Consider the following 25608-nt stretch of genomic DNA (forward strand, 5'->3'; position numbering starts at 1 on the left):
TCTAAATAAAGTGTTAATAACTTATCCTAAAAACTGTTAGAATTTAAATATCAAAAAAATGAAAAATTCATTTGAAAAAAAAAATAGATATTTTCGTGTTCGAAGAATGTAATAAAAATAATAATCAAGGTTCTTTCTGCCCTGATTTTGTAAAGATGAGAAAATAAAATGCTATTTTTGTGAAAAATCTTTTGGCGAAATCCTGAACCTAAAATTTACATAGAATCAAGGTTCTTTCTGTCCTGTTTTTGTAAATGTAAGAAAATAAAATGCTATTTTCGTGAAAAACCTTTTGGCGAAATGCTGAACCTAAAATTAGCGTAGAATCAAGTTTCTTTCTGTCCTGTTTTTGTAAATGTAAGAAAATAAAATGCTATTTTTGTGAAAAATCTTTTGGCGAAATCCTGAATTTAAACCTAGTGTAGAATCAAGGTTTTCCCAGGGTCCCGTTTTTTAAATGTATAAAAATAAAAACCGGTTTTTAGGAAACCTCTGTATTTCAAGGAGTTATTTTAAAATTGTCCTATAATGCCGTAATCGACACCATTTTCCAAACGTAAAATTTTGTAGCTGGTCGATTTTTTAAAAAATTGTAAAAGGTGCATTTTTTAAATAAATTGTTTTGCGAATGGACCGTTTTAATGTTAAATAGTTTCGTTTGAAATAATTTGTGAAGTTTCGTTCGTATTATAAAATAGTTTGAACATGTCTTTTACTCTAAAATAATTTGTAAAGTCAAATAATTTTTGAAGGGTACAGTTTTGAAGTTTTCATAGAAGAGTTCAGAAGAACTTATGAAGAGTTCGTTTTTACGGCAAAATAATTAGTGAAGTTTTTACAATAAAGTAGTTTGTTTAAGGTCTATTATTATAAAAAAATTTTCACAGTGAAATTATTTCTTCTTCTCATTGGCACGACTGCCCAGGATGGGCCTTGGCCTTCTCAACAAGCCTATGCCAAGAAATTCTTCCCTTAGCCAAGGTTCTCCAGTTTATTATCTTTATAACTAGTAGGTCCTTTTCAAGGCAGTCTAAAAATCTTAAGTTTGACCGTCCTCTTTTTCTTGTACCTGTTGGCCTGGCACTGAAAACTTTTTTGGTTGTCCTGCTATCCTCCATTCTTATAATGTGGCCTGCCCATTTAATCCTTCGAATTTTGATAAATTTAATGACATCAGGTTCTGTATATGCTTTGTAAAGTTCCGTGTGTGATCTTCTAAACCAGGTACCGTTTCTACTTATTCCACCAAAAATGCTTCGTAGTATTTTTCTTTCAAATCTAGCTATCATATTTTCATCTCCACAGGTCATTGTCCAGGTCTCACATGCGTATGTAAGCACTGATCGAATAAGACAATTATAGAGTAGTACTTTTGTTTTTCTTTTTATTAGGCTTGACTTAAGATATTTTCTTAGACCATAAAAACACTTTTTGGCCATCGTGATTCTCGTGTGTATTTCTAGTGTAGTGTCGTTTTTGTTGTTAATCTTTGACCCCAAATAGGTGAAGCTATCAACGGAGTAAAATTACTTAGGTTTATTTTTACGGTTAAATAATTTTTAAAGTTCTTCACAATGAAATAATACATGTGATTTGAAAAACTTGTTCATTAACAGGGAAAAGAATATTTATCCGAGACTTTTTTGTGATTTTTCTCACTGCGTCGTTTGATAAAAAACATTATTTATTTACTTTAACAAGTCTTCAAATGTTTGTAAAATTATTTATTTTATATCAGATGATTTGCCTTGATAAACAGCTATTCTGTAAAAATGTTTATCTAAATATTATTTCAATTTTTGCGAGTGGGTAAAAAAGAAGATTTTGAAAATATGTTTACTCTATTTATTATTAATTTAAAATATATAAACATTATGAACTGCTTATGGAATTACAAATGACATTCAAAATGTACTACTATGTTTTATTTTATATATATATATATATATACTATCTACCAATAAGTATTTGGACTATATTTGCGATCCTGAGATACGTCCGCCGGTATATATCGTGTAGGGAAGAACATCTCGGCATTCGAAAAAGGTATAATTATCGGGCATCACAAAAATCCTTACAGGGCTAGCGAGCTGAATTACTGTGGCTTGAGTGTCGGAAGACCCTGGGAGATTGAGACAGCCGATACTCCAGGAGTTTCAACAGGCATCCGGGAGTGCTGTTTCAATTAATACCATCAGCACATCTGCTTGGTTATCATGGTCGTGCTGCTGCTGTCCATAAGCCTTTCATCAACCGCACTGCTCGGTTAATGTGGTGCAAAGTATATCGGAACGTTGATTAGTGGAAAGCGGTTCTTTGGAGTGACGAATCAAGATTCACTCTCTACGGTTCGGATGGCAGGGTCTGGCCTATGTCTGGAGAACGTCTCCTGCCAGAATGCATTGCGCGAACAGTCAAGTTCGATGGAGGTGGAATTATGGTCTGGGGGTGTTTCTTTTGGTATGGATTGGGACCCTTGGTTCCCATTCATGGTAAGCTCAACGCCGATGCCTACTGCACTATTTTGGATGACAATGCGCTTTCTACGTTGTGGCAGTTGTACGGGGTGGACCTTTCAGAACGAGATCCTCTGGGATGAGTTGGATTGCCGAATTAAGGGGTGTTCTACCCGTCCAAAATCGGTGAAGGAACTTACATGTCTTCTCCAAGCCGAGTGGAAGAAAATACCACCAGCAGTCACACAAGCATTTGGGGAAAGTATGCCCCAGAGGGTTCACGCTGTAATTGCCTCTTGTGGAGGCTCTACCAACTATTCATTTTGAATAAAGTTTGTTTTTCTTTTCAATCACACGTGTCCAAATACTTATCGGTAGATAATAATTTGGTAGGTAAGTACACCAATAGATAATAACACCAGATTGGTAGATAATAACACCAATAGTCCCGCAGTGGACTGATCGTTAAGACACGGTTCCCAGCAGATCACCGAAGTCAAGCATCACTGGCTACGGTCAGTGTGCGGGTGGGTGACCACTTGGATCAGTCTGCGTAGGGACCGAGGGTGTGCGATATTGGTCCTCGTTAAACTGTGCTACCGTAAAGTGCTCGACTTCGCGGGCAGGTCGTCGGGCTACCGAAGCGGGGGTGCCATCCCCTCCGCAGAGGATCAAAATTGTGATGGCATGTCTTCGGATCATCCTCCGGGATGTTTCCCAGACCGTCGCCATTAGCCCATTGTGCAGCTCTAGTGCGACGCAAATTAACAACAACAATAACACCAATAATTGAAATGACAGTGTAAGGCACCAATGTTTAAAATTTCTATAGTTGTTTGAGAAAAGATCAAAGATGAATATAAGTAATTACTTCGTCATTATTTCTGCAAGAATGCAGAATTATAATAAGTGAATAATTATAAAAAAAAAAAATTAACTGCTTGAATCGTCACGTAAGACAACCTTACAATCTAAATAAATACTTAATTAATTTTGAAATGGTTGGAAACTGTTTAATTTAACCAATGAGAATTTTGAAATGATTCTCATGAACGGTTGTTATAAGAGAGAGAGAGTTTCATTTCGATAACAAGTAATATAACATTTATTTTTAGTTACTTTTTGATTAAATATTAATGAATGAATTAATATTTGAAACATCAAGTTTAGAAAAAATGTATTTGAATAAAAAGTATTTTATTTAAACAAGATATGTAAATATATATAGGGAGGATGTGAAATAATAGTAGGAATTGAAAAAGTGCGTGGTATCAGAAAACTGTAAGAGTATAAATCAGGTGATGTGGACCACGCAATGTTCTTTATTAAATTTATCAGACACAGTGAACATAAAATAATTAAATATTTAAATGTGCGCAAGAAACTATTTTCTAATTCAAAGAGAGCTATAAGTTAGAAATTATCACCGATGTTATTTATAAAAAATGTGAAAAACTGAATCGCTAATAGTAAAATTTAAAACAATGACTAACGCTTAACCCATCGGAAATTCCCATTTCGTTTTTTGCTCATTCCCATTTAGTAAATGGATTAATATTTGAAAAGTGCAAGTTTAAAAAAAAAATGTATTTGAAGTTGAGTGGATGAAATTAAAAGTATTTTATAAACGATTTCAAATTTGAACAAGGTGCAGGGAGAGTGTGACACTAATAGTTGTATAAATGGCACCTTAAAATAAACAAGAGAAAATTAAGATAATCTTAAATGCTGATTTATTACCTAAATTTAATCTGATCTCATTTTTAGGGTAAGTTCTAGAAATTTAGGGTGATTCTAGAAATTAAAAATAGAACCTGGCAAATGTTACATAATATACTAAATTTCGACATTAAGAAACGTGTTGCCTTGGCAACAAAGGAAAGAGAATAACCATATTTTAATTTTCCTGTTCTTACGGAAAAAATATCTATGCTAGGCCATTATTAAGAGCTTTAGAAATTATTTAATTCAAAAAATTTTTTCTCCTTAATAAAACAATATTTGTTTCAATATTACTTAGAATGTTTTTATTGATTTTTGTTACTAAAATAGAGAGATGCATAAGCGAGAAATATTAATGGTTGAGTGGGGAATTTTTTTTTTAATAATAATCAATTTTCGCTATTAATCAAGCTATTTTAAATCAAACATCTCATTTCATAAATTGTGTAGACTTCTTCTGTTCATTCTAACTTTAAATGAAGTCGCACAAACATCGCAAAAAGCGACGCTGTTTATTCATTTCGTTAAAAAACGTTTCCTAATTCAGATTTTACACCAAAATATACACTTCCGTATTTCAAACTACAGAAATTTCCTCAAATTCTTAAAATATTACGTAAAATGAATATATATGTATACTGAAGTACAGTAATACTGTCGGAGAACAAAAGCAATCACTACAAAAATGATAGCGTTTTTTTTCCTCCACTATTTTCAGTCTAGAACAGGAATTCAAGTGATTTTGCACATCTTTTAAAAAAAAATGTCTACATTTGGCGTTCAGGGAACTAATGTAGGGTGGACTGATTGTAAAGACACGGTTCCCAGTAGAACACCTAAAGGCCTGGTTTCTTAGGACAGGACGCCGTCAGCTGGAAATCAGCGCTAACCTCTGATTGGTCCATTTGTGAGTTTGATAGTATACGTCATCGAACGCTCATCTTGAACTACAATTGCCGTCCAACTCAACTGCAGTTGGATTACAACGTGACGTTAACCACAGAAGCAATGGCGGACTACATCCAACAGCACATTAAAATCAGAAAAGATTTTGACTTTGACATTAAACATAGCTTCTTCATTAAGCATAGCACTCTTCATTTAGCTCAGCTATAATGTGTTTTTTCTTGGACAAAGTCATTATTTGTTCTCTAAAACACTGGTCGACAATCACAAAATCAATACAAATTTAAAATAAATATTTGTTTACGTTATTAACGCATGCGTAATGAGAGTTAATGTCTGCGTTGGACCGACTGCTCACGCTGAGCTAACAAAAAATTATTTTTTTGGCGTCAACTTTCCGCTGACGCCCAGATAAGGCGCTAGTTCTAAGAAACCAGGCCTTGAGCTAACAAACCAGTATTTTGTTGGCGTCAGCGCGACGTTGACGTCCCGCTGACGCCCAGATAAGGCGCTTGTCCTAAGAAACCAGACCTTAAGTCGCTGTCTGCGGTCAGTAAGCGGGTGGGTGACCACTTTGATCAGCCTGCGTAGGGACCGAGGGTGTGCGGTATCGGTCCTACCAAAGCAGGAAAGAAAACCCCTGCAGAGGATCAAAATGGTGGCAGGGATGTTTCTCAATAACCCTATTGTGCAGCTCTAGTGCGACCTAGTAAATAAAGCACCATGTTCCTGCATTGTATATATCAATGACGCATTGCATCGCAAAGATCACGTTTTTATTTAATAAGTGAAAGCAGGATCATATTTTATTTTGTTTTCTTTAATAAATTATCACTCCTGAATTTTTTAATGACAATCATCTCGTGATGAAGTCATATTTTGCATAATCGGTTAATTAAAATTTCTGCAAAAAAAAATAATAATAATAATTTACTGAATAAATAAATTGCTATCTCTCTTAGACATTTATTTTGAACAAAAGAAAGAAAACGAAAAAAAAAAAATAATATGAGTAAAAATAATAATTTTTTTTGCCGGATTCGTTAAATTATACGTTGCATTAAGAGAATTTAAAAATGCAGTGCCTAGAGAGAGATTCTTGTATTTCATTCATAGTCTTAAAACTCGGGTATTGTGTACAATGTACGCATTTTGTACATTATTGGTAACATGCAGTCCCTGGCGAAGACCCACTATAAAATCTTAATTATTAGGGGATACTTTATTGTTTGTACTTGTTTACCTTCGTGTATCCATTGGTTAAATTAGACGATTAAATAAATTATATTAAAGAATAATTATTATATCAGGTATTATATTAGTACTAGGAGGCTCCGCCCCCTGCTCGCCAACCCCCGAGAATTGCTACGCAATCCTATGTGGTTCACGCCGTGAACCATGGCTTGCTGCACTCGCTCGCCAATGAACACAATGTTCTAGCACAAAGACATAATATATTATCATCAAAGACATAGTATTTTATCATCAAAGACATAGTATTGTACTTATGTAGAAGAATTCTACCAATGTTCTTATTGGCTTTTAAAAAAAAGTATATTAGCTATTTAGATTGTACATGGTGAAAAAAATCAAAACATTAGCTAAATAAGAAACATATTAGCAAAATAAATTATCAAATATTGCTTCACTAATATTCTGCATTTTAAAGCGTGAAAATTCAATGCATAAATAAACGTGAAATATAAAAAAATTCAATGCATTCAATACAAACACTTAAACGTTTAGGTAGCTCCCATTAGAAAAATATCAATTCAACAGCGGCCTTTTAAAACATTCTCACTTCAATTAATTAATTAATTCCTAATTGAGTTTAAATTAAATAGTGTCATGTTTTTAGTGCATGAATCTGAATTGAACAACCTGATAATGCTCACTCTGGTTATTGTTATCTGGTTGCTCACTACGTCCTCTTGCGCGCCGAATCCAATCAATTAAAAATGAAAACTGTTGCCAGCGCGAGAAAAGAAATATCATCGGTTTTATTGATACATACGTATTAGCCTTTTATGTAATATAGATAGATATTGTAATAATTAGACTCACTGTAATAATGACATGAATTGCACGGCCATACTTTTATATATAAATCTACATGTAATGGGTTTAAAATAACTGATAACAAAGATTTTACATAGAATATTATAGTGCGTTTAATAATATGGCCATGAATGCGAACTAAATTGCAAATAATCATTGATAAATTTGTATGATATGGGCAAATTGAGACTTTCAAGAAATGTTTTATTGAAGAAAATAGAGATGCGCAATTCAAGATTTTTGTACAATACTATACAGATAAAACAGTAAAAAATTCTTTTAGCATTCATAACCATTTGAGGCCATTTTCGCACAAATTATAAGAGAGAGTGTCGAAAGTTTTTCTTTTTTACCAAATCTTCTTTTCAAGTTGGTTCACCCACTTTGATATTTCTCTTGAAGTATGAAGATGGGTCCATTAAGGGAAGATAATGGTTCGCTCTAAGCATGTTATTCTATGCACATTGTTTGCTCGTAATATATTTTAAGGATTTTTTTCATGTTCTTCTCTTTCTTGTCATTTCTAACAAATTTCGGACAACATGAATAATCGCGCCTGTTTCGCCTGGACATACTTTTTCACTCAAATCTAATTTTTAAAACGAATTATGGCTAAAAACGTTGAATTGTATTGTTCGGCCGGTTCGTTCTATTTATAGTATTGTTTACATGGAAAATGAAATGATGACACGAATCACAGATGATGTAATAGAATGCAATAGAAGAAGATCAATCTTCAAGAGTATAATTTTTTTTTTTTGCTCCTTACTGTATTTGCACTACTCATCATATCTCTGTTTCACCTTCAAATATAGCTTTTTACAATAATGTTAAAAAAAAAAATTTCAAATTACAATGTATCCAATCGAAGGAGGGTTAAGATCCCGTCATTTCAATGTCACGAATCTATTTACTCTTTAAATAAAAACATTTACGATCCTAAATCGTGGCTACGATTGGTGCCTTTCACATACACGTCACGCTTCACCGTCCACTTAGAACACATTTCACGCCAAAGACACCAAAATAAAACTCTTTTAGTTGTTGATTTATTTGATAAGTTGCCAAATTTCTATTTTAAGCTGCAGGAATCAATATTCTCTCCCATTCTGAATTTTTTTTCTTTCTCTCTCTCCAGTTCACTGCACCCCGTTCAACACTTTAAATTAATTCTTCGAATCCCCCCCCCCCCACGTTTATTAGCAGTTGAAATAAATGCATGGATTTGTTAGTTTATATTATATCATATTATATACATGTTACGGCGAATGACCGAAATCGGTGGTTGTTGACTTTCACCGGTGAATGCCGACAAACACCAAAAACGTCGGTGAAAGATCGAATATTTCATTACCTTCTTGTACATTCGGACCCTCACCGGTGTATGTCAACAATCACATAGTCGCTTTGGTGAATGTCCGAAATATTTGTTATATCCAATTTTATAATAATTTATTCGTTGATATTATTATCTTTATTTGATATATTTATATTTATTCTGTATTTTAATACTTACTGACGATAGATTAGAAGAAACATCAGTGTTTGGAGTATCGGGCAAATATATACCGGGCAATGGCACTTGACCTTAAAAAAACATCAGTGTAGGGTATACCGAGCAGTGGCACTTAACCTTAAAAAAACATCAGTGTAGGGTATACCGGGCAAATGTATACCGGGCAGTGGCACTTCACCTTAAAAAAAAAACATCAGTGTAGGGTATACCGAGAAAATGTATACCGGGCAAATGTAAATGTATGGCCCGATACTCCAAACACTGATGTGTCTTCTGATCTATCGTCAGTAAGTATTAAAATATTGAATAAATGTAATTATATCCATGATTACATTTATTCAATCAATATTTATTACATTCTGAAGACAGTCCGAAATATTACATTACACTCCGAAATATTTATTACATTCATATCAAATCGAATGTAATAAATATTTCGGACATTCACCAAAGCGACTATGTGATTGTTGACATTCACCGGTGAAAGTCAGAAATAAGGGTAATTAGCAAATATTTCGGATATGCACCAAGCGACTACGTGAATGTTGACATTCTCCAGATTTCGGTGTTTCACCGTAACACACATATATATATATATATATATATATATATATATATATATATATATATATATATATATATATATATATATATATATATATATATATATATATATATATATATATGTATATGTATATGTATATGTATATGTATATATATATATATATATATATTGAGAGAACATGGAAAATAATAAAGTTTAATGAAAAGAGAAAAAGAAAAATTCTTAAAATAATATTATTTTTAGAAAACACTTAAAAAAATTTTTTTTATGGATCTTAAAAAATAATAATAAGAGAAACGAATTAAAATTCCGGGAAGCAAAATAAAGAAAAAAAGATATAATATATACAAAAATTATAACTTTTTTTTTATTTTGTTTATCGCAATTTTAATAAGTTTTCTTTTCATTATTATTTTATTTTATTTTTTTTTAAAGACATATACGAAATTTGTAAAATGTTTTTTGAAAATAATATTATTTTAATAATTTTCCTTCTTCTCTCTTCAATAATCTTTATTATTTTCCAGGTTTTCTCAATATTTAAACTTATTTTTTTAGTTTACTTGCAGCTTATGCGCAGTTAATAAAACTTATTAATTTTCTCTGCTTTTCCCTAATTTTTTTAACCCTTTTTTAATCATTTTTGTCTTTATTGAGCTATATATATATATATATATATATATATATATATATATACATATATATATATATATATATATATATATATATATATATATATATATATATATATATATAATCGTGTGGGCTGAAGAAAAGATTATATATTTTTTTTTCCGGTTTTTTAATTATAATTTCATGTTTTTTTTTTTTTTTTTTTTTTTTTTTTTTTTTTTTTTTTTTTAAATAATATGTTGTTTGTTATTTTTTTACTTATTATTTCCCACCCCCTTTTTTTCATATGTCTATAATTTTTCTTTGTTTTATTCTTCATTTTGAACTTATATATATATATATATATATATATATATCACGTCGTTGCCGAGTGGAAAAATAAAAACAGGTCTTAGTAATTGATCTGTTAAATCTCTAACTTATTAGCAAAAGGAAAAATGTCAAACTGCTAATGAATGCATACTTGAACTAAAAATAGATTAAAAGACTGGATTTGAATTGTGTGAGAAATAGCGTTTTGAATAATAAATTAAGAAAAAGATTTACAGAAAAAGAGTTGAATGTGAGAACGCTTTAATTTTGAATAACAAATGAAGAAGATAAAGAAATAACAGAAAGATTTGTCAAAAGCTTTATACGTTTCCCCCCCCCCCTCCCCAATATGTGAATAACCATTTCAAAATTTAAGAAAAAAATTATAATTTCCTTGCAATCTTTTGCCCTATGTGAAAAGCACAATTAACATAAAAAGATTATTATTTGTAATCTGAACATACAAGCATTATATACAGGTTAATATGAAACACATTTTTGTTAAAGTGTTTGTTTGAAGTGAACGATAAAATAGGAAATATTATTCATCATTATAACATAGTTTAAATAAATTTTTCAATCGAAATGGAATATTTTTATGAACGTTTCAAAAGTGTTTCGGTAAACTATTCAGTATCAACTATTCATGAAATATGAAAATGTTTATAAAGATATCTAAAGTAACATTTTCCCAATAATTAGCAAGTGTAAGTAAATTAATTGTTTTTTGACTCCAAATAACAGATTTTTTTTATGAGTCATTTGAGTTAATTATTTTTTGAAAGAAAATAGAACGACAACACCAGGTTGAACATCTTTCTTCAAAAGGATGTTTAACGATGCTCGTATTTCAGCATGTTTATTTATAAATTTATTTCACACATTTATTGAATTTAAGAAGCGTTGAAGAGATATCTAAATTTTGTTGGAGGGTTTAAATTTTTACCTGTTTCAATGTTGTTGTTTCATTTAAAAATTAAATTTTAGTTTGCAAAAAAGAGCATCTCGAAGCTTGTAATGTTAACTTTTCAAATCTGCATATTTAAAAAAAGTTTTTAAGGTGATTCATATGATTTTATACTATTAGAAAAAAAATAATAATATCATCGAAATAATTATTGAAATTTTATGAGTATTCTTTCCCAAGTCGAAATTCCTGATGGTCCCATCAAAATATTTTGATGGTATCAGTGCGATTGATGATGGTCCAACATCATTTGATGGTATCAGTGCGATTGATGATGGTCCAACATCATTTGATGGTCACCATCATCCATTATGCGCTCATAGTTTTTGATATGGCCACAAACTTCCGGGATGGAAAATGCTGCTTTAATGATTAACCATCAAAAGAAATTTGATTTTCCTGGACCAACATACCCTGATGATTTGAGATGGTAACAACTATACATTTCCATCATGGTTTAATGGGAATTTTTGTTGGTTCTCAGGAATATATCATCAAAACAATTTTTTGTTATGTTATCTTAAATCAGTCCGAATTCCTACATTGGGACGATGGTTGCTCATGATCATTCCAACATTTGAATTATATATGAAAATTTCTGGTGGTTCGTAATGAACAGAAAAGAGTCAATATTATGTTGGACCATCATAAATCAGTCCGAATTCCTACTTTGGAGTGATTATGGTTACTATAAAAATAGAATGATTCATGATGGAATGGTTACCATCAAGATTACGTTGGTTCATCAATGAAAAATCAACAAAAAGTTTGATTTGGGTTGTAATCTGGGCGTTCTTCCTCCCTAATGGCAATCTTATCCATTCGTATAAGCCATTATTGGAGACAAGTTTTTCAGTATCGCCAGGGCAAATAAACCAAACATCATATCCATATGACTGAACCTAATTTATATTTTCTATACGAGGTTTTGCACTCGATTTAGTTATTTGATTTAAGTATTTACATAATAATTTATCATCATTTTTAAAATTTGCTGGAGCTTAATAGAATTCTTTAATTAAGTTATGGTTTAATAATGCTTCAATTTCTATTTGTTATTTGATTTAAGTATTTACATAGTCAACTTTTCATCATTTTCAAATGTTACTGGAATTTAATTGGGTGATTCTTCAATTAAGTTATGCTTTAATAATTTTTAAATTTCCATTTCCTCCTGTTGTTTTGGACAATGGTCAGTCAGATGTTAATTTGGGATATTCGGCCACTGTTCGGACATTTTACTGAATATTCGGCAAAATATTATTTGGAAAAATATTTTTCGACACAGCTTTTTGGGGAGAAATTTTAATAGATTTAATAAACAATAATATAAAATCGTATCTTTTTAATATGAGTTTTTAGAAATAGTCTTTACACATAATTGTTAAGTTCTCAATCTTGTTGAGTTTAGACACACATGGAAAAGCGAAATTTGAAGAACTGGATTACTTATGCAGAGTTTTATAATGCTGACTGTTTTTGAAGTTATACTTCTTATGCGACTTCCAACAAGGTTGCGTTAAACGTTTAACGCTACATTTTTATTGGCCGGGAAATCACGTGGTAAAATCCAGTTTTCCCTCATTCACTTCCATATTGTTTTGGTTCTCACTAGCATAAAAGTAATAAAAGTCATAAAAGTATTGCTTTTCTATAAATATTTTTTTAGTTTGTTTTGATACACATATAATTTAATAGGATAGTATTTTTTATTTTCAAACTTCGTGGATAACAATTGTAAAAAATAAGTGAAAACAATCCCACGGACAATGCGACGGATTTAAGGTTATGTCAAGGTACGTCTGTTGTGAATATCAATTGATTGTTAGGTTTTCTCTTCTGAAATTACATTATGACGCATTCACATATATTATTAATACAAATACATTTTCCAGGGCGAGACGATGAGGCAACCACAAGCACTTCCACTGGTTCAAGAGGTCCACGAGGGAAAAAATGCAGAATATTACCGTGATTACAGAGCACGGAAGCGAGTGGAGCAGGAAAAAGAGTCGTTGAATAGAACTAGTGATCCTTCTACGACTGCAGATTCTTCTGCAATTAACGTCGCAGGTTGCAAAGTTTAACTTCTTCCGCGCGGAGGGACTCCACGCACGATTTTTTTCTTTTAATTCCGTTCACTCGCGGTAATTTGATCGTTTTTTCAACACTTGTTATTTTAAAAATTAAGAAACGTTTTTTTTTTTTGTTTTTTTTTTGTTTTCACTAAGGCAAAGGAGTGTTTCTGATAAACATTATTCTTTTATTATCACTTTTTTCTTGCACGGTCAAACAGATAAATAGTAACTATGATTCTCAACTTTGAAGTTATATTTCTGAATTAGTTTTCAATTTTTTTTCCTGTTTCTTTTTCTATTAACTTTTTATTATGACAGCAGAGCGTTTCTAACAAGCGTTATTCTTTTACGTAATTTTTTTCTAAGAATACGACAGCGTGAAAAGGTTAATTAAAATGTTTAGCCTAAAATCTAACATTTAAAACTTTTAGAACAATTTTCGTTTCTATCTAGCTTTTCTTTTAAAAAAACTACATGCAAAAGTTGTTATTATGAGAGTATTTTTAAAGAGCGTTATTCTAAGAATAGGACAGCGTGGAAATTCAAAAAACTCTATACTTTTATTTTGATTCTGCTATTAAGACTTTACTCTTCTCTAATTTCTTGAAAATATGGTAATTCGAAAACTGATTTAAAATTTACTTTCAAAAATTATTTTATTTGTTCTATTTTGCTTTTGTACGTTTTTATATAGGCGTTTTTATGATAGTGCTGCATTTTAAATAGCGTTTCTGATAAGCATTCTTTCCTTTAATGGGTAATTTTGTTTTAGGAAACTATTATTTTCAGCATTAAAGATTTGTTTTTAGAATTAAGAGGATATTTTTTTTAAAACGCAACTTTTTTCTTCAAATGCATGTTAGTCAATTTTTTTATCTTGAATATTTTCAAGCATCATCCTATCCAATTATCTTTATAATCCTAAATATTTCTATTAGTTTTTTTTCTTTTAACTAATAGTACTGCTAAGGTTTGATTATTTTTTAATAATAACTAAACGTATTTTGATATAAAAATGATGTTTATTATTGATTTTTTTTTAAAATGTTGCTAATCGGACGTTTTTGATGGAGTATATAGAAATCAGCCATTCGGCCAAATCACGATGCATCCCCTAATTCCAATCTTACTTTTTGAGGTTCTATTCTTATTGTTCCTGCATTGCATTTGTCTTTAGAAAAAATATCTGAAAATCTTTTAAAATTTCCTGTAGTTGTTCTTCATTATTTTTACCTGGTGATATTCCATCTACCTGACCTACAACCTTTTGAAATTTCGTAATTATTATCAGCTTTTTTATTTAAATATTTATTTTTCGGTCCATTTTTTACAGATCCGTAAAAAGGAGATGTTTCCCTTATTTTGTGTGTTGCGCACGTTTTATCTCACCACATAATTTAAAATTGTAGACATTCGATAAGCAATAGTTTAGTTAAAATTTCGGTAACATCTATAAATATCGTTGGTAAACATTAGGTTCTTTATAGGAGGGTGTTCCTTAAAGACCGGTCTAAACATATAATTTTCTTTTAGAATCAAAAATGTACACATTGGTGTCACAAATCGTGAGGATAAAAAACGAAAATGATGACGTAATTTGACAAATCACATTTCAAAAAAGAGTACAAAACCCGTACGAAAACACTTTTTTCCTATTCTAAGTCTTTCCTTTTTTTTTCATATGATCAAGCACTGAAGAAAATTTCATTTCAAGTAAAAATACTAGAAGTACTTTCTACTAGAAATTCGTTACAGTTATTTGGAAGTAATTACAAATAACTCAAAATATCTGTACTTGAAACGTCCTTTTCGTCCTAAAGATGTCCGGAAACAACCTCAGTCATTATTCAAAAATGTTTATACCTAAATAATTATGTTCAAATGATTACATTTATTCAAAAGAGGATGAAGTACTCAAAGGGACCGTTTTCTTTTTTAAAATTTGAGCAATGCTTGTTGATTGCGTTCATTTGTTGAATTTGATTTTATCAAAGTAACCTAAAATGAAATTTTATAAAAAATGAATGGAAATTTTTTTTGAATTATGATTTGACGGTTCGTTTTGGATTCGCTTAAGTAAATAGTTTACTTTATCGTACAATAAATGTTATCTAAGACATTGTTTCAACGAGTACATAGGTAGGCATTTTCTTAGAAAGAATTTAAATTTCTTATGATGTAGGTTTTTATGAAAAATAAACTGAGTTGTTTCTTTTTAAAGGTTAACTTTCATTAGTGAACTGACCTCAAAAGTTTTAGTTAAAAAGTATAAAATTGTGTTTTTTTATACTTATCTTTTAATGACTTCTTAAGTAACAAAAATTTAGCTCATTCAATTCAGTGCAAAACATGTTCAGATAATTCCTGGAACGCTTCTAACATCCTCTCTTGCGTAGATATGTGCAAAACTGTTCGTTTTGTGTACATAAATTGGTGTCACCTCCAATCATCCCGCTCAAAAAAGTGTGTAGAAATTGCTTAGAAGCTCTTCTGAGAAACTCTCATTCGATTACATCGGAAATATCCCACTCATCAGTTATTAATTTTAAAATAATATAATCATACCAAACAGTAACATAATCATTTAGGGCTTCATATCAGTTTCGATAAATAATGTCGCGCAAGAGACAGAATTTTTATTCATACTGTTGTCTTTTTCCTAACCTTTGGAATTTAGACATTTTACGAATTTTGTGGGGGTTTTCTGGACTCAAGTTTGTTGAAAGAAAAGTTACACGTAACGTTTCAGGCCTTCGACAGTATTTTTGACGCTTCAACCATCGACAGGAGAATATCACTCAATTTCGCGTGGTCATGAATTTCCATGAAATGGTATTCGTGGGCGAAAAAAGAATCAGCACGAAGACACGTGATCTTTGGCAAAATTATATAATAAAACACAGAAGATATTAAATTAGTTTGCATCCCACCCCCTTCTCGATTTCGTTTTTTTAATATTTTGATTCAATCCCTTTCATTATATAACGATGGTTCTTTAAAAACCATCCGATATATATATATATATATATATATATATATATATATATATATATATATATATATATATATATATATATATATATATATATAACGTCGTTGCCGAGTGGAAGGATTAAAACAGGTCTTAGGCCGGGAAGGAGGGTACAAAATTTATTTATTAATTATTAGACAGAGCAGTCATGAAAAAGTAAAATGTCATAATTTAGGGAAAGAGGGAAATCTTAGTAGTGGCTATTGGTTTATGAAAAAGATCGAGCGTTTCCCACAGAGAGCAAAGGGAAAAATGTCCTGCTTTTAATTAAATGCATACTAATACACACTACAAAATGTACTAATGCATACTACAAAAATAGATTTAAGAACAGGATGTGGCTTTTAAAAGTGTGAGAAAGTATTTCGATTAGAATAATTAATTAGGAAACATAAAAAGATTAATTGAAGCCTTTTATATTACATATATATAAGTACAAAATGTAGAGAAAACATGGGGAAAATTACAAAACAATGAAAAAAAGAAAAATAATAAAAGAAAATAACAAGAAATCGGAAGAAAAAAAATTTCCGGATTTTTTAATTTTTTTTCTTCCTTTTTGCGGAATTTTTTGTTCTTCTTGGAATTCTTGTTATTTTTATTATTGTTTTTTCTTTTTTCCCCTTTTTTCATTGTTCTGTAATTTTCCCCATGTTTTCTCTACATTTGTACTTATTTTATGAATTGTATTTACTAGCATCTTATGTGCAGTAAATAAAACTCACTGTTTTTCGTCATTTCTTCGTGTTTTTTTGTTTTTATTTATTATGCTGTATATATAAGTTCAAAATGAAGATGAAAGAAAGGAAAATTATAGACATATGGAAAAAAAAGGGGGGGGAATAATAATGAAAAAAAAAAAAAAAACAAACAAACAACTGATTAAAAAAAAAAGGTTGAAATTTAAAAAACCGGAAAATAAACGATATAATCTTTACATCAGCCCACACGATTATATCCGCAAAAAAGAGTGCTTTCTGATATTGTATCAATATAGCCAAAGCAAAACATATTAATACAATAGTGTAAGGAGCACTCAAAAAATTTTTTTTACAAAAATTACAACAAATAAAATAGAACACAATAAGTAAAAATAACACGTAAAAACAGAAAATAAAATAAAAGAAAAAACAGTATAAAACAAAATCTGTAAAGCGAGTAGCGAAATCATATGTAAAGCGCAAATTGAGTGTAACTAGAGGAATTTAAAGTGCCGTTCTTAATGTTTATGAGCTTATTGTTTTTCTTAACTTTCTTCTTGTTTTCTTGTATTTATTTATTTTGTTGTATATATATATATATATATATATATATATATATATATATATATATATATATATATATATATATATATATATATATATATATATATATATATATATATATTATATAAATATTTTAATTCCAAACAAAATTTATTTTAAGAAGCCTTTACTAACAAAGCTTGACTGTGTATCGTTATTCTGGTGAATTTTAGTGTTATTGTCTGCATCAATCGTAGCCCACATTCCTCCTGATTACTTTTGGAGCTTAATTTTTTTAGAGGTGAACAAATAATTTATGTAATTGTTAGGCGATCATCATTTTAATTTAGAATTTACAAGGTAAAAGAAATTCCTTGTAGTCATTTCATTGCTAATGTTTAGATCCGGGTTCGAATCCCGGCGATGACTGGTCGATACGAATTCCGGCTTGAACCGATACTGACACAAAATATCCCCAGACGGATCATGAGTCCTTTTGCTGACAAGCTAACCGTGAAAGGTTTTCCTCTCCATGTAACGCAAATGCTGGTTAGTTCTATCAAAAAGTCTTCCACGTAGGCAAAATTTCTCCTAATACTTGATCCAGGAGTTCCCTTGTCTTTTAAATGGGGTTCAAAATTACAAGGTGATGGAGTTGGAAATTAGTAGTCGTAAACCCAAAAGTTGATACGACCCTTTAACGACGGTTATAAAATAAATTATTTCTAATGTAAAGTTTTTCAACCGAAAGTTAAGATTATTTTACATACTGACCCAAGAGAGAATTTTTTTTCACGTGACTGCTTTCCGTAAAACCGAATGCGGGCTCTTTACTTTCAGAATTCAAAAAGGGAACATTTGAGATATAAAATAGTTTTGTCAATCTTTTGTACGAAAATTATTATAACAATTTTCTTCTCTTTGTTCGGTCTGATCGCATTTTATATAATTTTATTTTCAAACTGATTTCCTATGTAAAAAATTAACTCTTATGGGTTTCTTATTAAGACAAAATTGTAAGAGATGTACTGGCCTATATTGTAAAATTAGTTTTGATTTGTGGCAACATTAAAATTAAAAAGATTTCAGACAAAACATTGGTGTGCAAAATTGATTAAAATAAAACAAAGATGGTGTAATCAATGACTTGGTAATTATCTCTAGAACAATTTTAATGTACATGCAATGAGAAACAAACATCCAATTAGAATACACAAGCATGATCGTCGAAAGCAGAATAAACAAAAAAAATGGGTCCCCTTTTAGAGGCCGTGAAATAATTATCATTTCATGTAAGCAATTGTTTTCATACCTTCCCTACCAGTGTTACAATTGTTGAATGGTTATTTCTTTTGGCATTGTATCAACATTCATCCAATTTCTTTAAAATTGATCTGCAAATTCTCTTAATTTCAGGGAATTTGATTAGTTTAATAAACACTAAAGATTATCGATATAAATTGTTTCATCGATCAGATTAAATGAATCGATTCAAGTTTTGCAAAAAATAATAAATTACTTCTTATCTTTTAGATTGAACATGAAGTTGACATTTATTCAGTTTTCTCTTTTTTCGTTGATTTTAAATATTTTTCATGTAACAATTCTAAAGGAATTATTGGGAAAATGCTTTTACCAATTCTTTTGATATTTAATTTTAATGAAACGTTAAACAAAAGTTTTACTTAACAACAAAATCCAGAAGTTTTTTTTTCCCGTTGGTAGAAATTCAGCAGATTGTTCCAGGAAATCCATACAAATCTAATTACGGCAGAACATTCTTGACAGTTTTCTTTAGATAAATAATTTTAAAACATAATATTAATTCGAAGAATTGAAATTAAATAACTACAGAAACAAGCTTATTCAGAGCTAAAATCGTTCAATTGAAGCTCTTATTAAGAATTTACTACTGTATTCTATTGATTATCTTCAAATCTGTAACAGGAAAAGTGGTTTGTTGGAGGCAACTGTTTTCTGCGAGAAAAAACAAACAAGTTTTTATTCCTGACCTCCTCAGGAGTGCTTTCATTTATGTAGTAGTAATGTCATTTATGAAAAGCTACCCCACCATAGATTCGAGTTAACGTGCCTTATATGCTACTGAATTGGAATTATATTTTCGCTACAGTACACCAGAATTATATCTGTGACAGAATTTGATAAACCACTAGTGGATTCATTGCTGTTTTGTGAGAAGCCGGGAGAGCTGTATTAAGTTCACCGTCGTGGTCGCTCTTGTGCTGCCTTAAGCAGTCGCGAGTATACGTTGTGTGTGATCGAGACTGAGTAACAACAGCGTGAGGAAGCGGATAATGTAGCAGTCACAAGTAGCAAGTCAAATGTTCAATGTGGACCATCCATCGAAGTAGGCGTCTTCAGATCGAAGAGGGCGTTAGTGTCAAGATAGGCGTGTTCAAATCACGTCTGGGTCACCAATGCGGGGAGAGAAGTTATCGGCCCTCTTCTATGCAAAGGTACCCCAACATAGAATAGTCTTATATACTGGTGAATTGGAATTATATTTTGGTAGTGGTAGATACACTCTTATGAGAGTATTTTTCTAAAAAAATAAAATTTTATATATTGAATGCCTAATTATTTGAAATAATTGTTACACAGACGAGGAAAAAACAAAATCACCATTACTTGCATTTTAAAGACAATTTCTGGTGACCAGAATCAACTCTTTAAACCAGTGGTCCCCAACCTTTTTGTACCTAAGAGCAAATACCAGAATATCGTTCGAATGGCGGGCACCATTTATTTTTTCAAGATAAACTTATTATTGGTAGACATAGGTAATAATACACACTTTATATAGTGCACAAAAAATAAATTTCAAAAATTAATTTAGCATATGAATGCAATTAATATTTTTGTGTAAAATAAATGATTACTAAATTGCATTCAAAACATACGAAGTATAAAAATTATTTATAAAATACAGTGGCATGTGGTGTTTGACACGGCATTTCGCTGACCAGGGCTACATAATTGGGAGAATATGATGCTCTTTTTAAGAATGGAATTTAGTCCTTCAAATATATTCCAGAATTTCTCATGTGATATAATAGTTTTGAGGATTATGTCATCCAATGGAGATCCAAAATTTCTATCTCCAATTCTTCTCGCTTTACTTGAAGAAATTCTGAAATGTATGTTGCTATTACGGTTACGTTTATTTGGTTGGTAAAAGGATTAACAAAAAGGTTATCAAAGGCTCGATGATATTAAATTGCTGAAAGCGCTTTTTAAATTGACCTTTAAGCAATTGGAGGTTGATGACAAATGTCAATTTCACTGTCACCTATCAATTTCTTCATGTTTGGAAAATGCACAAGAGACTTCATTTTCAAATGTGATATCCACAAAACTGAACGAGTTAACAGCCTCTATCATTTTTGCTTTAAATTTGTCCTTTCCCTGCAGCTCCAAGTTTAAATAATCTAGTTTTTCCCTTATGTCCGTTATGAAAGACAAATCTGCTAGCCAAAGAGGATCTCTTAGTTCTAAAAATGTTTGATTTTTGGTTGCAAGATAATTTTCTATTTCTCCAATTATATGTAGAAATCTATTCAAGTACTTTACATTTACTGAGCCAGCGTACTTCAGTATGTATTTGCATAGCATTTATTGGGAAAATGGAAAACTGAAATATTTTATCGTTGAGCAGCGGGCGCACCTAGATCGATCGACGGGCGCCATGGTGCCCGCGGGTATAGGGTTGGGGACCCCTGCTTTAAACCATTCATATGGCACCTGTTGTTACCGGAAGTTTTCTGCTTTTTTAAAATTCTAATTACAATAAAATTCTCGAAATCAATCACAACAATATAATCAAATCTCAAAAGTAAGCCGTTTATTTGAAAATAGTAATTTATTTAAATGTTTATGGGAGTTAATTATTATAATGTATCTCAATTATGGTTTCAAATGTATATTTAAAGGAAAGATATTACTGGAGTGGTATTTATTTACATACTTTGACTTTCTTTGTAAACAACTGGCACTCTTTTCTGTTGGAAAAACAGAGAATATTAAGAAACACTCAAAGAATATGCATTGATTCAAGCCTATTGAATATGCAGTTTATATAAAGTAACAACTCCCCTAGCCTTTCGTCTGGAATTGTGGCGGCGACCATGGCAACGATGTATAATTAGTTCAAGTAGGGTCATTGCTTATGACAAGTTTTGGCGCGGGACACCGAAAGAAAGAGAATGTTTTTGTCCATTGTGTTAGCCCTAGAGTGAAGAGAAGCTACCCTCTCTGAAAATGCGCTATTCTCGTTTCTATGGCAGCCTCAGACTTTGTGATGGGGGGAGTTCTTACCGTAAACAAACTGTACTGAGGTTCAAGCAAAACACCCCTATATTATTGGTGTCTATCTGCCGAATGTTCAGAAGTATAAATATCTTAATGTTATTTTTCTCATATCTCTGTTCTGAGCCGTGTTGGCTCAGGGGATAGAGCCTTCTAATGAGGTTTCCCGGGTTCGAATCCCAGCGATGGTGGGTCGATACGAACACCGCATCCGGCTAGCACCTACCACAGCGCTAAAGTGAAATATCCTCAGTGGTCGGCGGATCATGAGTTAGAGCCTCCTTGCCTTCAGGCTAACCGTGGGAGGTTCTCGTGGTCTTCCTGTCCATGCAACGCAAATGCGGGTTAGTTCCATCGAAAGATCTGGAATTATACTTTCAGAATAATGGTGTAGTTAATTTTTCAAAACAATCATATTGTTTATCATCTGAAGGTATAGTTAATTTTCAAAATAACTTTATAGGTTTTCTTCAGAATAATCACATAAGTAATATTTAGAATAATTTATTTATTTATTTATTAATTTTTTTTTTTAAGGATAATCGTTTTCAGAAATGTTGTGCAGTTCTTTTTCAGAATGCACGTATAGTTTTGAACTTAAATTCAGAATGAATTCATTATTTAGAATGAATATATAGTTCGTTTTCTGAATAAATTGACTTAAAATAAATAATTTATTGATCCAGTTGTTTAATTAGTTTCTGAAAACAATATTTTCACTAATCCAATAAACTTTATTAAAGTTTTTCTATTCACTGTAGAATTGAATCAACAGTCAATATTATTTACTCCAGTAATTCAGATTTTCAGTCTCTAATAATTAATATTGAAGGTAGTTTAAAACCATTCCTTTTTAATAAACTTCTCTTGGAAAAGAAAATTAATTTCATGTCCACACTTTTTACGCTTATGAATTATTAAAATATTTACGGATTTTAAAATAGGCAAATATTTGTGCTTCGTAAGATATTGGTAACTAATAACTGGAAAATTCATTGCGGGATATTTCAATTGTCAAAGACGCTCGCAACAATTATTCTTAATTAACAAATTATCTTTTAAAAATGTTTTTTTTTAAAAAAAAAATCTTTTTGCTAATGGTATTACCCCAAACTTGAATAGAACATGAAGCGACTAAGTTTTACAATAAAGTCAGAATTTATACGCAATGTAAATATGATTGATAAAAAGGTGATCGAGTAAAATGCTTTTTGAAGAACACTTAAAAGCGTTCTTAAGTGGAAGAAAATTCTCCTTTATTACTGAATTAAAGTCCTGCAGTGGACTGATCGTTAAGACACGGTTCCCAGCAGATCATCGAAGTCAAGCAGCACAGGCTACGGTCAATGTGCGGGTGGGTGACCACTTGGATCAGTCTGTGTAGGGACCGAGGGTGTGCGGTATTGGTCCTCGTTAAACTGTGCTACCGTAAAGTGCTCGACTTCGCGCGCAGGTCGTCGGGCTACCGAAGCGGGGGTGCCATCCCCTCCGCAGAGGATCAAAATTGTGCTGGCATGTCTTCGGATCATCCTCCGGGATGTTTCCCAGACCGTCGCCAATAGCCCATTGTGCAGCTCTAGTGCGACGTAAAGTAACAACAACAACAATAACAACTACTGAATTAAAATATAAAAGAAAGTAAGTTGAGGCAAACCTGGAATTATTTTGTATTTATATTGAACTTTCTTATTAATATATATTTTGATATGACTTTATTAATACAATGTAAAGTACTAATTTGCGGATATAATTGGGTGATCTGACGTCAATTCTTTCGTTGTTTTATTTTAAATTTGTTTTTATTTTTAACTGCTTTGTTTTTTCAATTGCTGAAAAGAATACTTCAAAACATTAAAATGCAAACAAATTATTGGAAGAGAACTTCTCCGTTGTGTAGTCCTAAGTGATCATCTCATAATTTATTTTCATTTCTATATTTTAAAAATTTTCTTTTCAGTATTTGAAACTTCCATGGCTTAGTCTAGGTTAGACTAAACTTATTTTTCCTACACTTTAAGTTTTAAATTAGTTATGGTGGAGAAAGAAAATTTGTGACGAAATTTTTTCCCCTCGGTATGGCGTCCTCTTAAAATTGAGACATTTTATGCGACATCACACATTTTCGTTAATTAAAAACTTTTCAGCGCATTACATATTTTTGCATAGTTAGTTTCTTTAGAATATTTTCTTTTCATGTTTTTTGTCACACACTGTAAAAAATTTTAGAGTAACTAAACGAAAAAAATGGTGGCAAATATTTAACACCACACTGTTAAAAATTTCTCCGAAAAAATGGTCAGATAACAATTAATTTAATTGTTATCTTTCCATATTCAAACGAAACAGTCAAATAACCATCAATGAGAGGATAATCAAACTGCTTTCACCTAATACGGTTACACAACCGGAATCACCCACTAGAACCACCTAATGAAGCTTTGCAACTGCGGAAATATTATAGCCGAGAGGGCTAATCTGTCCATCTCATGACTGACAGGGCCCGGTATTTCCGCCATTCTCTTCAACGCATGAAGAGTTTCTAGTGTCCTGTAGTACTCTTCAATGCCCATTATCATACGAAAATTCAAGCTCCAATATCTAGCTAAATTTCTTTTTTTTTACGGAAACCATGTCAGTTGTAAATGGTTTCAAAACTGTATGCGTATAAAGTGTTCTTTACCGTAAACTTGACCGTTAAACAGATGGACAGACTGCTGCCTATTATTTTAGCATAATTTTTGAATGAAAAGGGAGTAATGAAACATCATCATGTTTCGCTACGCCAATTCTCTTTTCTAATCCAATCTGAACACCTAAAGTCAACAACTCCTAGAATGTTCTCTAACTTGTTTTCTATTAAATTACACTAAAATTATTATTACATTAGTGAAAGATTATTAATTTAGGATGCATGTACAATCGGACCTCTATTTAACGAAGTTGCTAAATCCCGATAATAAGTTCGTTAAATAGAAAATCACCTATTAAAATTCTTTAACGACACAAAACAGGTTTTTTTTAAATTCATAAACATTAGACATAACTAAAATAGCAATTGCAGACTAGTATTTTATAAATATTAACCATCTGCATGGAAAGACAGAATAGAGCAAAACTTTATCCAGTGTAACCATTCTACAAACATTTTGAACAAAAAAAGGCTAAATTTATGTATAAAATTATAGCTTCTTTTATTATAAAAGTACTTTTAAGCATACATTAACCACATGCGCTCTTAAGTTTAATGGCTACCGATAATATCCGTTAATTTCGTATGAAATGCAAAGGGATTTTACTGCTTTCTCTAAAGTGGCTTCGAAAATTAATTCAAGGTCATTTCTCCCATAAAATACGTTTACAAGTTGGAAATACTCTGAAATTATTTGGGAAATTGGATCTCAAAGAAAAGTTCAAATTCACTTCGCTGTTTGGAAGTTATTTTACGAAGAAATATCCAAAATGTTCTTGGATCCTCGATGAAGAATCGCAGAATAGAGAAATTCGCAAAATAGAAGTTCGACTGTATAACAATATTTCTTAAAATAAAATTAGTTTGTTAATTAAACACAGACCGAACATTAAGGAAAATTCGAACAAAACTAAAGTGAATCGAAGTAAAATATTATAAAATAATTTCATGCAATTGAATATTATGGGAACTTTTTTCATACAATTGAATATTATGGTATAGATATTATGAGAGCATAAATATCTTTATAGTACAGTACCCCCCCCCCCCTGAATGATTTTGGTTGGATGTTCTAGGACTGTGATACGCTGTTTGGGAAATAAGG

The 25608-nt window shown here is 31.1% G+C and overlaps 1 protein-coding gene across 1 annotated transcript in view; it reads left to right on the top strand.

The window, feature by feature from the left end:
• The window catches only part of LOC107453082 (uncharacterized), a 157036-nt gene that overhangs the window by 1376 nt on the left and 130052 nt on the right, over positions 1–25608 (top strand). The gene's annotated exons all lie outside the window — the stretch shown is intronic.

The sequence above is a fragment of the Parasteatoda tepidariorum genome, chromosome 7, assembly GCF_982258835.1.
Source record: "Parasteatoda tepidariorum strain Cologne lab strain chromosome 7, Ptep-v5.0, whole genome shotgun sequence".
NCBI lineage: Eukaryota > Metazoa > Arthropoda > Arachnida > Araneae > Theridiidae > Parasteatoda > Parasteatoda tepidariorum.